Raw genomic sequence first — 18,909 nt, forward strand, 5'->3', positions numbered from 1 at the left:
CACACACACACACGCCTTGACACATTGTCATGTTTCTCAAAGCCATGCTTGTAGATTGTTCTCTGCTGCCCCCGCCCTGTGTTCTGCTGTGGCTGCTTCCTTCCTGATTATGATCTATATTTTTACTTATAGACTTCCCCTGAGGTTTGCTCTTCCTGACTTGGCCTAAGTCTGCATCCCTATAGGATCGTCTAGGCATATTTTACTGATGTAATGCTGCCTGGCTAACCTACGATCCAGGGCTGACTCAGTCTGCTATCCCTAGCAGGGTTTCTTGCTGGGCACCGCAGGCTGACTGTGGCATTTCAACCAGAGCAAGAGCCACAACTTTCCATAACTCCAGCTCCGGGGTATCTGATGGTGTCTCCTGAACTCTTTGGGCCGCTGCTATGGTGGTTTGAATGACATGTCCCCTATAGTCTTGGCCATTTGAATACTTGGTTCCCAGATGATGTCATTTTTTTTTTTTTGCCGGATTAGGAAGCATGGCCTTGATGGAGAAAGTATGTTCCTGGGAGCAGGCTTTGAGGTTGGCTGAGCCTTGTGACATCTCCAGCACTTATTCTCTACTTTGTGTGTGCGGTCTGAGATGCTAACTCTCAGCTTATGATCCTGGCTCCACGCCGGCCTCTTTCCCACCGTCCTGGAATCTGATCCTGGAGTCAGCTCCTCCAAACCCTTTCTTTTATGAATTGCTGTGGACACGGTGCTTTACTGCAACAACAGAGAAAGAACTGACAGGCCTGTATTCATGTGCATGCACCCTACGTAAACATAGCATTTAAGATAATAAGAATAAATCCCGTGGAAGTGTTCAAACGTCAACCAGAGAACAGGCAGTGAAGGCCTTTAGCAGCCTTCTGACGATGGCTTAGATGTGCAGGGGCGGAGTGGGGGTTCTCGCTGCCTGTAGAGTCCCCCTTGGAGCTGTCAAACTGGAATCTTTGTAGTTTAGACTGTCTGTTAATAATAATGTCAGGGAAATACATCCTGACTACAAATGCGTGACCTTTAATTTTTTTCTTTCTCAGAATTTCCCAGGATGCAACCAGACTCGTCCTGTCAGTGTGGAAAGTTCTGATGCCGCCTGGAGCACCGTGTTTGCATTGGCCAAGTGCTCCTTGCTGCAGCAATTTGCTCCTGATCTCAAGGTCGATGTTGAATAATTTCAGCTGGGTTAAGTCTCTTGTGTTGAGTAACTAGAAGATAAACCGTGGAGGTGAGGTACAGGGAAGAGAGGAAGCAGCATCTCTTTTGTAGGAGTCCTTTGGTTCTTGAATAAACAAGAAGGCTGCTAGCTCTTCCTTGAAAGACCCAGGTAACCTTGAAGAGGGGAGAAGGGAACAGACTGGAAACAAATTTCTGGCATATGCCTGACGCAGTGCCCAGCATTTGACAATGGCCCCGGTTCTTACACTAGTAACCTGCAATGTGAGTAAAGGTTGGAGACTCAGAACCTGAGGGCTGGTTGATGGCTTGGTCAGTAAAGTGCTGCCCTCACGAACATGAGGAGCTGGCCTTGATTTCCCAGAACCTATGGCAATAAAGCCAAGTGTGGTGGCACACACCTGAAACCCCAGCTCTAGGGGAGTGGAGACGGTGCATCCCTATGGCTGGCTGACCAGCTAGCCTGGCCTACTCGGTGAGCTCCAGGCCAATGAAAGACCCTGTCTCAAAAAATAAGGTGGATAGCACCTGAGGAATGACATCGAGGTTGTCTCTGGATTACATGCACATGCAAAAACATTCACTGGCATACACATGTGCATCTGTATACACACACACACGCACCTGCACACACACGTGCACCTGTACACACATGTATACCTGAACATACATGTGTACTTGTACATACAAATGTACATCTATACACACATATGTATCTACAGACACACGTGCCCCTCCAGCACATGAAAATCTGCAGACACATATGTGTTTGTTCACACATGTGCAACTCCCCCCACAGGGCACTGTCACACAAACTTGCATCCGTGCACACACACATGCACCCACTCATACACATGCGCACATATGTACATAAAACTGAGGGTGAGGGACTTGTGGAGCCAGGGTTTGGTTTGGGTAAACCCATGTTTCCCTGTTTTTTTTTTTTTGGCTTGTCCTCCAAGGTCGGCCTTCCAACTCTCATCATTCTGTGCCACCTAGAAGCAGCATGGCTCTGTGCCCTTCTAGGATCACCATGGCTTCATGCCTGTCTAGGAGCACCACGGCTCCAAGACCATCTAGGTGCCCCATGACTCTGTGCCCATCTAACACCACTATGAGGGCACATCAGTGGAGCGTCACAAACAGTGTTAGAATCTCTAAGGCCCTTCTGCCTTCTTTGGAGCAGATCTTTGGGTTTAAGTTTTAGTTTACTTCTAGACTCTGACTGCGCTCATGTAAAGTTTTAGAGTACACAGTGTCACAGAGTCGAGCCCCAGCTCTGAGATTTGGTCCCAGATCCTCCGTTTCCAGTCACACCACTCCTGGGGTGGACTGGTGCGGTTCTCTTTTAGAGAGTCTGATGACACAGCAATGAGGCTCAGACTAACTCGGGATGGGCTGACTGATGGAGGAGACCTAAGCAAGGGCAAGGAACCAGAAACTGCTACATGCCATGGTTTTTTTGTAAGCCTCAGGATTCTTCATCCACAAAATGCTATATCGATGAACCGCTAAGAGTGATGTGGGCCTTGAGATGCTTGCATTGACATTACACACAGTGCCCGATGATTGGTTTGAAAGCACACATGATTTTTGCTAACGGTTGGGAAGCTATAATCGACACAGACAATGCTTATTCATCTCATTTAATTCTTACAAAGTAGATCTTTTCTTCATCTCATCTTAGAGGTGTGGAAACTGAGGGAGAATGAGGCCCCCCCTCCCCTGTATCATTCATTGGTGATTGTGTCCCTTTGGCACGCAGTAGGTGCTTAAGAAATGCTTGTTCTGCGTCTGGTAAGCATTGCTGATTCACAACCGATTGCGACAGAGTTGAGCTAAATTAAAGCAACAAGGACCACATCTTTCTCCGTAAGGTTTAGTTACCGAATACCCTAGCGTGGCTGACTTAGTTGCAGAAGGTGCGGAGAGAGCCCAGGTATATGTCCACCTCAGCCACCAGGAGAAATCTTCAAGGACTTGGTGACAATAAGACATGCAGCTGCTTCTGTGAAGCAAGTCACCAGACTTGGAAGGTTCTAGAGCAAAGGTTGATAAACTGCAGCTACCAGACCAAACTGGATTCCCTATTGTTTTCCTTTTGGTAAAGGAAAAAGTTGGGACAGGGTCTCGTGTAGCTCAGGCTGGTTTTGAACTCCCTGTGTAGGCCAGGATGACAGTGGGTACAGGCACAGGTCTGTGCCAGCACCGCTGATGCTGGGCTCAGTTCTTTCTGGGAAGGTTTTAGAACCAATCTGTCATTGCCACTGACTCGCACTTCTGGACTGTGTGGACAGAGCAATCCTCCTCCCCTCAAGGAAAGAGCTCTGGACACCAGAACTGAGAGCTGCTGATACTTAATTGCTGCTCCATTTATTTATTTATTATTTATTGTAACAGATTCATTTCTTGCCATTATGAAAGAGGCTGTCATCCTGAAAAACTGGAAAAACTACAAAGGAAGGGAAAACGCCATTTTCTTTGGTGTCTCCCCCACCCCCCATGTCTGTTTTCTTCCCTTTCATTGCAGATACTTACAACTGCATTGTGGATACATATTTGTTATTGAACTCACTTAGCAAAATAGGATTTTTTCCAGGTGTAATCACGCACTTAAAAAATAACCATGTTTTCTCTTATTTTTTTTTTTTTACCTTTTTTGAATAAAAAGACAAACAAACCAGGATCCAGGGAGAAATGACAGCAGGTTTTCCAATGAAAGTAAAAATCCCTGGGCCTTTTTTCCTTTGCCTCCTCCCAAGTGCTGCTTTCCAGTGGCAACTGTTAAAAACGCGGCTCCATCCTAGGGCTTTCTGGTGTTTATCTCTGTCAGTCCAAATAAGATGCTTATGCAGCTGTTTCTTCATTTATCATCATAAGGCAGTCTATTGACTCACTGGATGCAGCCTATTGACTTGCCCGTTCCTCCCCCAACCTGTCCTCCATTTCCCCTTCCCCGTTTGGAAGCAGTAACATATGCTCACAGAATTACAGGAAGAGGGCTGCAGACCCCACAGCATCTTCTGCACCAAGCCAGTGCTCAGCCCCGAAATAATCACGCAGCAATCCCATCACTCAGTAAGGAACACTCACAATGTCTGTCATCTGAGACAGAACTGCCTCAGGGCTGGTGAGATGGCTCAGTCGGGAAATGCGCTCTCCACCAAGCCTGATGAACCAAGTTCAAACCCCAGGACCACATAAAAAAGGCGAGAACTCTGATCTTCACATATATACCGTGATACATGAGCATGCACACACACACACATGCACACATGTGCACACACATATTGCATAAAATTGCTTTTAAGATAGCTCTACTTTTTTTTTTTAAAAAGAAAGAAGTAACTTAATTTCTTACTTAAGGTTATTGTTGCTTTGATAAACGCCATGACTAAAAAGCAACCTGGGGAGGAGAGAGCTGATTTGGCTCATGCTTCCTTCCACAGCACACTTCATCATTAAAGAAAGTCAGGGCAGAAATTCAAGGCAGGAACCTGGAGGCAGGAACTGAAGCAGAGCTGTGGAGGAGCGCTGCTCACTGGCTTGCTCGGTTTGGTTTCATACACAGCTCAGGTCCACCTGCGCAGAAACAGCACTACTCTCTGGGCCGGGCCCTCCCACATCAAATATTAGTCAAGAAAATGCTCCCATAGATTTGCCTACAGACCCTCAGGTGGAAGTATTTTCTCAGTTGAGGTTCACCTTCCAGGACAACGCTAGTTTTTGTCAAATTGACAGAAAACTGCCTGGGATTCCTGATCACACTGATGTGACTCTTTGTACCCTCCACTTCCTGGATCTTCTATATTCTCGCATTTCTTTCTTCCGGGTTTCCTGTGTGTCTGTGGCAGGTTAAAGATGACCGCAGGTATCTGGATGCTTTAGCGTTAGGAAAGGGGTCTTTTCTCTTCTCTCCAGCCAGGGCTGACTGACCCTGGGGGCAGCTCTGACTGCTGGGGCATAAGGCTGTGATGTCCTCGTTGTCAAGAGGTCAGGATGCTTTGCTTACTATCTCTTGGAACTTTTGATCTTAAAGCCCTTAGTCACCTGTGGAATCTCTGAGGCCCCTGCTGGGGAGACACATGGTGAAGCCTCTAGGTACTGTGAAGAGGAGGAGGAGGAGTTCCACTGAGCTTCCAGCTGTCTGGGTTTCTCAAGGGCTAGCATGTCACTGAAGCTGTCTGGGACCCTTCAGCCCAGAGCCATCTGGATGCCATAGCCTCAGTGGACATCATGTGGAGCAGAATAATGACCCAGATGGGTACTGCTTGCGTCCCTGACACTCAAAATTCTGAGACATGATAAAAAAACTCAGTGTGCCGCACAGGGCGCCGTGAGTCAGTCATCTGCCAGCTCCTTCCTGCTGGCTTTTGCATGCATCAGAAATTTATCCACTACTCCCTAGCTTCATCACCTGCCTCATTCTGGCAGCTGCAGAAGATCAGAAATTCAGGGAGTTGTGATAGAGACTCTTACCCCCAACCCAGCATGATCGGTGTCATTCTTTGAACATTTTAAAAAAATAATATTTATTCAACGTAATGCATGATAGGAGAGTGCTCTATTACTAAGCTACATTCCAAACCCTTAAATTTATTTTTGAAGTAATTATGTGTATGTGCAAGTCTGAGTATGTGCAAGTGTGTGTGTATGTGTGTGTGTGCGCACACATGTGTGTATGGGTACTCATGGAGGCCAGAAGGGATGTCAGATCCCTTCAAGCTGGAGTTCCAGTCATTTGTGAGCCCCCCAATAGGTTCTCAGATCTGAATTCTGCTTCTCAGCGATAGCCATAAGTGCTTTGAACCATGGAGCATATCTCCAATCACTGAAGGAATTTTTGATTGGTTGTCAAATGTCGTGAACCATACTTTCTTGTGTTCTAGCCAGTTGTGTGTTGAGTGCTGTCATAGGTTCAGCTTTGAGCCCAAGATCCTGTTCCCCTGTTCTTCCTGTGAGTACGAGGAGGCAATATATATTCAGAACACAAAAGCTGTGCACTATCACAGACGGCGTCATTAGGAACACCGGCCCTCACACCCATCCTTCTAAGGCAGTTGTGGAATATTTGACTGAATAGCTCTAACATCACTTAGCCAGCCCTCTCCTGATAGGATCATTAAATTGCTTTCTCCAATAGGTACCACTGCAGAAGCCTAGGGTTTTAAAAGTTCAAATTCAATCAGCAGAGGTGGAAAGGTTACTCTGGACTTCATGGAGCGTGCAGCCCCTCCTACATTTAGGACTGAGACTGGGGTTTGGGCGACACAGGAAGTAGGGTGGTCCTGGGTTGGGCTGTCCTATCCCTCATTCCTCTGGCCAGCACGTGAGATGATTTGGGCCAATAGGATAGCAGGAAAGACCTTGGGCATCATCTGTAAAGTCCCCTACTCTTTGTTTAAACCCTGCTCCCCAGTATCTGTTGTCACCAAGTCCAGACCCAAGGAACCTGCTCTGTAAGTGTGTAGCTCACCTCTGTCTCACCCTTTGCCTTGTCCCAGGCCTGCATCACTTTTCTGCGCCGAATGCCTTACCTTTCCTCCCGTAGACCCCAGCCGCTTGGAATGACTGGAGTGGCAGTCAGGTGCTGCTGTACTGCTGGTGTCCTCTCTGGGCCCACGACTACTCACTGCAGCGACACCCAGGCTTCCTGCAGATATTAGAGCACACAGGGTCCTTGTGGATCAGAGGCGAGGATACCCAGGGAGGTGTCCCTTCAGGCATCCACTGAGGGTGGCTGCCCCACATCCCCACCCTAGAGTGGTGCCTGCTCCACGCTCTCTCAGGAGACCCCAGAAGGTCTGAGCTTTTGTTGTCACCGTAGTGACCTGCTCATCCAGCTGACTTGGACTACCTCCATCTCTCATTTCCCCACTCTCCTGCCACTGTATCTGAGGACAGCTTTCTATTATTTTTTAATTTAATTTTTTTCATTTTATATACCTACCCCAGCTCTCCCCTTCCCCTTCTTCCACCCTCTCTGCCTCCCACCCCTCCATGCCCCCATACACTCCATGGTTGGGGGTAAGGCCTCCCTTGGGGAGTCAACAAAGTCTGGTATACTAAGTTTGGGCAGGACCAAGCTCCTCCGCCCTGTATCTAGGCTGAGCAGGGTATCCCTCCATAGGGAATGAACTCCAAAAAGCCAGTTCATGCATCCTGGATATGTCCTGGTCTCACTGCCAGTGGTCCCACAGATTGCCCAAGCCACAAACCTGTCACCCACATTCAGAGGGCTCAGTTTGCTTCCATGCAGGTTCCCCAGCTGTCAGTCCAGAGGATGACAACTTTCTAAACAAAGCACTTGGCTTTTCTTCCAGTTTCCTTCTGCCACTGAGATAAACCCCCTACTTGGGAGATAGAGGCAGGTGTAGGTGGATTTTCGTGAGCTTGAAGTTGATCAGGGCTATGCGGTGAGACCCTGTCTCAAAAACAAACACAAATAGCCAAACATCAGTAACATTAGCACTCTGACCGAAGGATTAGGAGAGGAAAGGATTTATTTGTCCAGATTATATTTCATCATTGAAGGAAGTCAGGGCAGGAACTCTTGCAGGAACCTGTCTCAGAAAACAAGTATGGATGATCTTGCTCACTCACAGGCTTGTGCATAAATAGATTTTTCATATAGCCCAGGACCGTCTGCCTAGGTATGGTGCCACCCACAGTGGGCTGGGCCCTTCTGCATCAGTTAACAATCAACAGAGTCCTCACAGACAACCGGATCCAGATAGTTCCTCAGTTCCTCAAAATCTAGATGACTCTAGCTGGCTTGGTTGACAGTTAAAGCTCACAAGACCAAGTTCTAATATTCCTCTTGGGCCTGCTTCTGTGGAACCCAACCTAAGACGAGGAAGAGCCAAGAGCTGTGGATACAACCTGGTCTTGAAAAGTGGCTAAGCTTGGTCTCCCTTGGGTGTGTATTTTCTAAGCTGAGACCAGGGATGAGTAAGATGTAGCTGAGAAAGCAGACAGAGCGAGAGTGTTCTTGGCACAGGGAACAGCCAAGGCAAAGGCCCTGGGGCAGGAGTGGTGGAGCACCGGGAAGGACTTGGTGTGTGGCAGGCATGCTGGGAAGATACACGACCTGAAAGTGAGGTCACCTTTACGCTGCTTTCTCCTCCAGTTTTGCTCTCTGTTGATACACCTTTCCTCCACTTCTGTTATGGTCTGGTTTCATTTAAGTGCATCTGAAATGAAATCTCTAATGCTAACAGTCTTGTCAGACGTGAAGGTCTCATTTCTCTTTAGTTCTTTTTCACCGAACACTATCTATGAATTTCTGGGGAAGGATATGAAGGTTTTGATTTTTTTTGGTATGACCACATTATGTTAATTTCCCTATTGTCTCAGAGTATGAGAACATAAAAGCAATAACTCATTTATATGAAGGCTGAATGTGCAGAGAGGTTGTCATGGAAACTAGGGGGAGATATTCGTGTTGGCTTGAGTACACTGAATAACCCCTGTTAAAAGATTGAACACTGAACTTATTTACCCAATTTGGTGGTGCATGGAAGAGATGAAAAAAAATCAACATGATAAATTAGGCTTTTTTTGGGGGGGGGGTTGGAGCAAGGAGAGAATGAACAACTTCTGGGGGTATGACTTTTGTGTAAACAATCATTTCTTTTATCCCTAACACTTTAGTCTTGATGCTAAATGGGTGTGGGATTGGCAGGAGAGGAGTTCAGGGGTGAAGAATTGGTACCTCTGCTTGTGGACAAGGCAAGCTTAGGGTGTCTGTGACTCTGGATGTGTTAACCTTGAGCCCATTCATTCCCAGTCCCTTCGGGGCCTCAGTCAGGGCAGTGGAGAAACAGGAATGTTTTACCACCAACTTCTGCTTTGCTTCTGAAAGGGCTGTTTCTTTTATGGTTGACATTTTCTTTGTTTTTTGTTTTCAAGAAGCAACTGTTCCAGCTCTTCCTAAGTCAGCCTTCAAAGAAAGACCGCGGGAGGTAGAGGAGGAGGCAGCTAGGGCAGAGAGCTGAATTCATGCGTGATCCCATGGCAGATGGGGCTGAGGTGTAGAACAAGGACAGAACCACCTGCCCGGTTGCATCAGGCACGGTTGGCAATCAGGTCCTGGGTTCAGGAGGTAGTGGTTCTGTTGTGATATCCCACCTCTAGGCTTGCCCATGTGATGTGGTTTGGAGTGGTTGATCTCTCATTTGCGGCTTTTACTTTGGAGCACTGCAATCCCACCTTCCTCTTGTGCTACCTTCTCAAATCCTGCTCCGCCATAGTCCTGAGCCCCAGAGTCACTTTGTCCTCAGCTCTGTGAGGACACAATGAGGAGAAAGGAAGCAAGCCTTCATCAGACACCAATCTGCTTGCACACTTAGGGAGGACTTCCGGCCTTTAGAACTGTTAAGAACACATATTTTGTTTCTTAGGAGTTGTCTGGTCTAGTACCCATTACAGAAACCTGGCTGAACCAAGACAGTTCCGTCAGAGCATCCCCAGAGGCTGTGTGTGCCCAGTAAGGGTTCCTGTGTGTCCTGATAACTTTTTAGAACAAGAGTACCCAACTTCTTTGAGGATCCAAATATCATTTGTTTTTTTCTTCCTAAGCACCTAATACTAGAATCTTCTGGGAACAGTGTTGCAGGTTAGATTTGATTTTCACACAGATTCCGTGTCAGGCATGAGCTCCCTTTGTGTGTGTGTGTGTGGGGGGGCGTGTGGGGGTAGGTGAGGAACAGAAACCCTGAGATACTCAATGACACTCAATGACTTTTTCTTTCTTGACATATGTGTTTTTTAAAATGGAAAATAGATTTTTAAAGTATAATATATTTTGGTTACAGTGTTTCCTATACCAGCTCCTCTCCCTCCCCTCCCATCCAGATCCACACTTTGTCTGTCTCTCATTAGAAAAAAAAACAAGCATCTGCGGAATTATAATAAAATGCAATACAAAAAGATAAATAAAAAACAAATCGGAATCAGACAAAACAACCAAATATGAAAAGAACCAAAGACAAAACCCAAGAAACACACATAGTCACGGAAACACACAGTTAACACACACAGGAATCTCATAAAAACCCCAAACCAGAATCCATAACATGTATGCAAAGGACCTGTAAAGTGAAAACAATCCAAGTGCCCTGACTTGACATTATGAGATAATGAGCATCCAACGATGCCATTGAGTTAATTCTCCATTGGCTGTCTACCGCTGGGCGTGGGGCCTACCCATAAGAGTAGTTTGTTTCCCTAGCGAGACTCCGTTGGAGAAAATCAGTTTATTTCAAGTGGCTACCAATTGGAGACAGCTTTTGGACTAGGGGTGTGGGCATGTGTCCACTTTTCATTTCAGCTCCAGGACCCCATCTGGTGCAGACCCAAGCAGGCCCTGTGCATGCAGCTTCAGTGTCTGTTCGTGAGTTCATGTGTGCACCAGCTCCAGTGTCTGTGAGTTCATGTGTGCACCAGCCCCAGTGTCTGTGAGTTCATGTGTGCACCAGCCCCAGTGTCTGTGAGTTCATGTGTGCACCAGCCCCAGTGTCTGTGAGTTAGTTCATGTGTGCACCAGCCCCAGTGTCTGTGAGTTAGTTCATGTGTGCACCAGCCCCAGTGTCTGTGAGTTCATGTGTGCACCAGCCCCAGTGTCTGTGAGTTAGTTCATGTGTGCACCAGCCCCAGTGTCTGTGAGTTAGTTCATGTGTGCACCAGCCCCAGTGTCTGTGAGTTCATGTGTGCACCAGCCCCAGTGTCTGCATCTAGAAGACCCTGCTTCCTTGGTGTCCTCCACCCCCTATGGCTCTTATGATGTTCCTGTCTCCTCTCCCATGGAGTTCCCTGGGCCACAGGGAAAGGGATTTGATGGAGACATCCTTTCAAGGGCTGAGTATCTGAAGGCCTCCAACTCCGGCTGTGGGTCTCTGTATTTGTTCCCATCTGCTGCAAGACGAAGCTCCCCTGGTGATGGCTGATCCAGGCACAGGTATATGGATCCCCAATGACTTATTCTCAGCATCATGACTAAGAGCCACCAGGTGGATTTTTCTCCTGTCCCAGGAAGCCCACCACCCATGGTAGGAAAGCCCTGCTACCGAAGCTCTTATACAGGGAAGTCAGTGCATCACAGTTCACTTAGAGAAAACACCGGGAAGAGTCTGTACACCCAGCCAGAGGGAGCTGGTATTTGTGTCCATACAGTGGAATATGTATGTAGGCATGCAGGTAACATGTATAAAATGTGGGACAGCAAAAGTCCTGGAATGATGGCTGGCGAATAGACATCAATGGTGGGCTGGAGAGATGGTTCAGTGGTCAAGAGCTTTTATATTCTTGCAGAGGACCCACGTTTGGTTTCTAGCACCCATGTCAGGCCACCCAAACCACCCGTAGCTTAGGGGATCAGATGCCTTCTTCTGGCCTCTGGAGGCACCTACACACACGTGGCATATACTCATACATACACATTAAAAAAAAAACAAATAAAACGAGAACTGTGTCAATGCAAGCATGGGGAGAAGCAATGGCTGTGTTCAGAATGCAGGTGAGCTCAGGTCCACAGGAGGCAAAAGACCAGACAAGAGCTGCATTAGAGGAGGCATAGCCAGTGACAGCACACATGGAAGAGCAAGGCAACCCTGAGCCAGGCAAGGCCAGCATCATCTCTGAAAGGCCAGTGGGAGAGGGAGGCTGGCTAGGAAGAACCATGGGTTCAGCCTCATTCTGAGAATGCCTTGATCTGGAAAATAGGAAGTTCCTGAGACACACGTTTTGCCCTGGGTTAGAAAAACCCAATTTGAGGACTTACATTGCACTCAGCATTTGTCTGGTATAACCACCATACCGTGTCCAGAAGAAGACAGCTAGAGGCTGTCCATCAGGTTCCCTGGTTTAAGATCTGAGCAGGGCATGCTCACAGATGTAAGCCACTGGTGTGTTATTACGGCGGCAGACTTTCTGACGCAGGTTCCATTCTCTGGTTCCTAGCATGCTAGAGACACACACACTCACAGAGCAGTTATAGCAAGCAGGCTTATCACTTGGAGCTAGAAGGTTTTTAACATTGATAGGTAGGTAGCAGGTGACAGTAGAAGACTTGGGTTAATGGCCACTCAACCCCCAAGATTCAGAAAAGCTGCTGCCAGATGAGAGGAGTCATGGCTATGCATGTCTTACTTGCACTGTGGCTAAGGCACCCTTGAAAGCAGCCTGGCTGGGTCTTTTGACTCTGGATGGTTTGACTCAGGATCAAGTGGCTGTCTTGTTTTTAGGATGGAACGGAGTCCAGGCTCTTCTGGGTGGATACGCTCCATCTCAAAATGTTTCACTTCTGGTTATTCTTCAGAGCTACAAGTGAGCAGAGTGGAGCTTGGGAGTGGGGAGTGGGTAGATTGAAGGCCACCTCTAGCATGTGCTGAATAAGTATTTCCTGTGACCTTGAAGATGAAACCCATGTGCTCCCTCCTCCCTGTAGGGCATATCTTTCATTACCATCCATGTTTCCATGCTGTCCTGCCCTTGTGTCCCTCCATCGTGTCCTCAGGCATTTGAGCAGAAAAGGCCTGTATGGTTTGAATATGAAAGGTTCCCCACAGGCTCACGTGCTTAACACCTGGCCCCCAGCTGATGATGGCTGTTGGACCTTTAGGAGGTGGGGCTTAGCTTGAGGATATGGAAGTTTGAGGGGCGGGCCTTGAGTGGCTATAGTCCCACGTCTAGTCTAGAAGTGCTTTCTGCTTCCTGGTCCACTGAGATGTGAGAGATCCCAGACACACACAGGCTCTTAGGTCATGCCTTCCCTGTCACGATGGGTTGTGTACTTTCAAACAGTGAGCTAAGTTAGTCCTTCCTTACCAAAGTTGTTTCGATCTGATACACTGTCACAAAATGAGAAAACAACTAACAAGCACCTAGGCGTTCATTCCACACAGGAAGCTATGACAAGTCGGGTGGTGGTGGTTCAAGCCTTTAATCCCAGCACTCGAGAGGCAGAGGCAGGTGGATCTTTGTGAGTTCGAGGCCAGTCTAGACTATAAGAGCTAGTTCCAGGACAGGCACCAAGGCTACAAAGAAAAACCTTGTCTCAAAAAACCAAAAAGAAGAAGAAGAAGAGGAAGAGGAGGAGGAGGAGGAGGAGGAGGAGGAGGAGGAGGAGGAGGAGGAGGAGGAGGAGGAAGCAGCAGCAACAGCAGCTATGCCAGCTACACCAAAATGACCAGATTTCCAAACTTCACCTGTTCTCATCTTGTCTGTTTTGAAAGAGAGAGAACAACATTTTATGGCCTAGTATTTTTAGAAAATAACTTTTGGTGAATGTGTCTACAGGGTAATTAAGTCAGGGATGGGAGCTTGAACTCCTTCCCAATAGTCTGGGTTTTCCACAGATGCTTTCTGGCTGTAAGTACCACAAGAGAAGGCCTTGCTGATCACCGAGTAGTCTTGACACAGGAACTGGCTCTCAGTAGGTTCCGAATTCACTGTGAATTGTTAGAAGGAAGGCCAAGCCTTGTGTGGAACATGCACTATGGGGTTATTGCACCCGAGGGGTGAAGGAGCTGGCGTGCTGACATGCTTCTCCAATCAGTCATGGTTGTGTTCCGATCTCAGGGAGGAGATCTTATTGTTCCCATTTCTCAGTGCTTTGGATCCATCATATATGCAGGCAGAGGGGACCCTGGCTACCAGGCTTGTTCTTCTTCAGGCAAAGGGCTACAGGTGGTGGCCGCTGAGAATCTGAGGCTGGAACCGCTACACATATGCATCCAGAGACAGCTGAGGAATGCACCTGTCCCAGCACCCAATAGTCTCAAGGTGAAGTTGAAACCGCAGACATTGTATAACAAGGAAGAATGACCCAGATGCCAGCTGGGAACTCTGTGGGTCTCAAAAATTTAAGTAAATTCACTCAGATGGGGTCCTAATAATTTGGGGCACACGCTCCTAATTTTGTTTCTGTTTCTCACCACTTGAGGCCACATGTAGAACCTATGTTCTCATTGTTGCCTCTAGGAAACCTCCCCACACTTGGGAGCTCATAGGACTTTGCTGAAAATTGGAAGCTTCAGGAGAGGATAATTTTCAGGTGTATGTCAGCTTCTGGAACATTCTCTCCTCCACTCAACCCAACTCTTTTCCCCTTTCTTATATCCACTCATCATTATGCACGTTTTCTCTCCAGTTCTTACTCCCCAGCCTCCTCCCTTGAATGTTTCCCAGGGCACCCCCAGAACAAGGAAGTGAAATTCACAGCTCATCAACAGAGCCCTTTAAGAAACCAAACCAAACCAAACCCAAACAACCATCTAGCTGGATGATGTGCATGGATGCTCTACTACAATTTTCCCAACTACATTTTGAACAGATTGAGATGAAATGGGTTTTAAGTAATAAATGAAGCTCTGGGGATGCAGCTCCATAAACTAGCCACGGTGTCAGTGTTTCTACCTATAAAAATGAGAGCCTTGCAAAGAAAACAGCACACACAAAGCAAAGCTCCCTACGAGACCACCCCACCCCAACCCCCCACTCCCACAGAGAGAGATAGAGCTAGCTAGCTAGCTAGCTAGATGATAGATAGTGTGTGTACATGTGTGGAGATCAGAGGACATATTAAGGCTCTATTCATCCTTTGCGCTTTGAGACTCTTCTGGGGCTCACCAATTAGGCTAGGCTGGCTGACCAATGAGCCCTGGGAATCCTCCCGTTTCCACCTCCCCTGCTTTGGGATGTAATTACAAGCACACACTACCACACCTGGCTTTTCTTTCACCTGGGCGCTGAAGATTCAAGCTCTCACGCTTGTACAGCTTGACCACGCCATTTCCCCTGCTCCCTGTATATTATGTGTTTCTCTCTCTAGCTAATACAGTCCTGCTCTTTGCTCCTCTGAGCTTCATCTCCTCCCCCATCGGGTGGATTGGGGGGCTCGCTCGTCAAGCACTTGGAAGGCATGTTTGCTGGGCTTCTGTTTTGCTTCCTACCAAAGAGACCTTGTGTCTGGTCCAGGATGATGTGAAAGTCCCCACAGTACTGTGATGGAGTCAGCTCCTTGCAAGTACCTCCTGTCCTGTTTGCCTGGTAGCTAATTAAATAAGGCATCACACTGAAGTTGAGAAAGTTCTTGTCACCAAGGCCTCCAGAGAACTAAGATCTTTTCTTCTTTTTCTTTTGGAAGTAAAAACTGGTTAGAATGAGAAACCAGAGCCAGGCCAAGCAGATCTTGGAGTGTGATCAGACTTGGGCAGTCTACCCAACACTGAGTTCATATGACAAACCCGACTCTCACCTTCATACATGCAATGTTCCAGGTCGGTGTTGCCCCTCATGCTGAGCAAGTGGAGGGGTCAGGATTGTGATCGGAGTTTAGTAAAGACTGCTCTTTTTTCATTCCTTTCCCATAATCTGACCTTCTTACTCAGTTCATCATGATGCAAAACTCCAGTGGTTAGACAATTTGAATAAAACATTTTAATATATTTGTTTTGTGCATATATGTGTGTGAACATACTGTGGCACAGGTGCAGAGGTCAGAGGACAACTGAATTGTCCCTCTATCATGTGGGTCTCGGGAATCAAATTCAGATCTTTGAGTGTTGTGCTAAGTACCTTTACCTACTGAGCCACACTACTGGACCTTTAAAAAAATATGTATTTTTTGGTATTTATTTCCACATTGATACTTAACACCACAGACTAGTTTCAGAGTTCTGTGTTCTGACCCATCTTGGGTCCTAGCTATTTGTGTTTTGAGGTTAAAATAACAGATGACTTTTACTCAGAATTCCTTAAGTTTTCTTGTATTTTACATATTTTACATCCATTTGTTTATTTTGTATGCATGTGTATGGTCGTGGGTACACACATGACATGACATATTGTAAACAGAGACTGTACTTTTCATTCCTGGCTGCCCAGACCTGAATAATCACACAGGAACTGTGTTCATTACAACACTGTTTGGCTAATGGCTCAGATATATTCTTAGCTCTTACATCTTAAATTAACCCATTTCTATTAATCTATGAATTGCCATAAGGCTGCGGCTTACTGGTAATATTCTGGCATCTTTTTCCTTTGAGGGCTACATGACATCTCTTCGACTCCACCTACTTTCTCTCTAGCTCTGTTCAGATTTCCCACCTGGCTTTATTCTGCTAAGTCATTGGCCAAAATAGCTTTATTCATCAACCAATAAAAGCAACACATACACAGAAGGACATCCCACACCAGCCCCTGATACATATGTGGAGGTCACAAGATACCTTTGGGGAGTCAGTTCTTTCCTTCCACCATGTGAGTCCTGGAGATGGTACTCAGTCCTTAGGCTTGGTGATAGGATTCTCCCTCCTTCCCTCCTCCACCCCTACTCTCTCTTCCACCCTCAGAGAATTGATATATTTCTTACCAAACCTGATGTTAAGCTGAGCCATCACCATCCAGTGGGGCCCAGGAACCTGAGTTTAATTTAGTCTCTTCAGTCAGGACCAGCTGTGAGGGTTTCAGGGCTCAGCACAGGGCAGAAAGTTGGAGTGTCTGGTCCAGCTGATTGTTAGAATTTTTAAGATGCCAGTCACAGAGTGGGATCTTCTTACAGTGGGGATGCATGTGGCTGCATTCTGGGCATGCCAGGAAGTTGGCCCCTACCCTGGGTAAATATTTTATGCTCCTTGTAGTGACAGACTCTACCTTAAGTTCTCTGACTGTGACCTAGACATCTGGGAGTTTGTGTTTTTAAGTTTGCTGTTTGTGTGAACAGAATTTGGAAGATGTTTCCCTTCCTTCCTTCCTTCCTTCCTTCCTTCCTTCCTTCCTTCCTTTCTTTTGGTTTTTTTTTTTGAGATAGGGTTTCTCTGTAGCTGTGGAACCTGTCCTAGAACTAGCTCTTGTAGACCAGGCTGGCCTCAAACTCACAGAGATCCGCCTGCCTCTGCCTCCTGAGTGCTGGGATTAGAGGTGTGCACCATGACTGCCTGGCTGAAAGATGTTTCTTAAGGAGCATTTTCCCATCTTTTATTAATGGGATGTATCTGCTTGTTACGATGTGCACATGGCTTTGATGCTCTGGGTGTCTGGAAATTGTTGGTTTGGTTACAAATAGAAGTGAGTAGGGCTATTCACACACAATGAGTGAAAGCCGAAGATGCCACAGAATACCCTAATGGCACAGGGTAGTCCCACAATAAACGCTTGCCCAGGTCCAAATATCAGGAGCCAGGATCAGTAAAATGCTTCATATCGATTTAGGTTTCACCCACTCTCTGGATGGGAAAACAAAGCCTAGAGAGGTTAAATTAATTATTTTCTTCTCTCTCTCTCTCTCTCTCTCTCTCTCTCTCTCTCTCTCTCTCTCTCTCTCTGTGTGTGTGTGTGTGTGTGTGTGTGTGTGTGTGTGTATGTGTGCGTGCTTGAAAATATCCATCTTGTTCCAGGAGGGAACAGTCAGTGTAATTTCTAAAGATACACATAGCTTTGAATAAAAATACGCAGGGAGTGTGCATGAACTGGTTTTCAAGGGCGCACTGTAGATGGGAGGTACATTTTCAAGCTCGGGTTTGTCTGGGCAGCCTGGCACTTGTGCACTGGGCAAACTCACATCCTTTGCGTTATGTGTTATCTCCTTCCTGATATAGAAAAGGCAAACCCACCCGCTGTTATGAAAAACACCGTCTAGCAGCTCCTGGGTAATTGGGTGATATTTCTGGGTCTGTATGCCTGTCTAATGTACATCAGTTAAACCTGTGACTCTTCGGTTTGGAGAAAGTAATAATCAAAACCTAAATCGACTTGAGTTTTTCCTCCCTCCCTTTCCCCTCCATATTTGTGAAGATTAATCCTCACTATCTATGAGCACTGGGTGATTTGAGGAAACCACAGCCCTTTATCAATATCAGCCCAGTCTCCATTGATCAAGCCCTCATTTAGGCTATTGCTGCTGCCTGCTGGAGACAGTCAGAGACAAGGATGGAAGGGAAAGGCCACTTAAACAGCCACCATGCCTTAGAATCTCTGCTGTTTCCTCAGATGACAGCCAGACCTGAGATGAGTCACAGTGGAATAAACCTTAGTAATGGAAAGTATACCAGCTACTTTACTTGTTGGTAACAAAATAGGTAACAGAGACGGCACAAGGGAGCAAGGATTTATTTAACTCATGGTTTCAAAGGGTTCAGCCTATGGCTGTTTGGCCCCATGAACTTGAACAGAACATCATGACAGTAGGCTTGTGTGGCATAGGAGAACTGTTTACTTCATGACAGCCAGGGGGGAGAGAGAGGGGGGGAGGGAGGGAAGCAGGGATAATACATCCCAAGAACATCTCCCAGAGACCTGTTTCTTTATACTATCCCCACTTCCTAAAGTTTCCAGAACTTCCTCACATAGTGCTGTTGTTTGTGGGATGTAAGCTATAACATATAACAAACATGTAACATAACAGGAGCATGCTACAGCCAACCCATAACTGCAGCTACAGGAAAGTGTCAGCTTAGTGGATCCTCTCAGTCTTACCGCACCATGCTGTCCCTGCATGTTTGTGACCCATGGTGGCCTGCATTAAAAGTGGTGAAGTTAGTGATTAATAAGGAAACTTGCCTTTCCCCCCATTTTTATTGTGCTATACATTTTTCTCTGCTCCCCTTCTTTCCTTCCCTAACCTCTTCTGCCCTCTCCCATGCTCCCCATGTTCCCAATTTACTCAGGAGATCTTGTCTTTTTCTACTTCCCATGTAGATTAGATCTATGTATGTCCTACTTAGGGTCCCCTTTGTTGTC

Source organism: Arvicola amphibius, chromosome 1 (genome assembly GCF_903992535.2).
Source record: "Arvicola amphibius chromosome 1, mArvAmp1.2, whole genome shotgun sequence".
Taxonomy (NCBI): Eukaryota; Metazoa; Chordata; class Mammalia; order Rodentia; family Cricetidae; genus Arvicola; species Arvicola amphibius.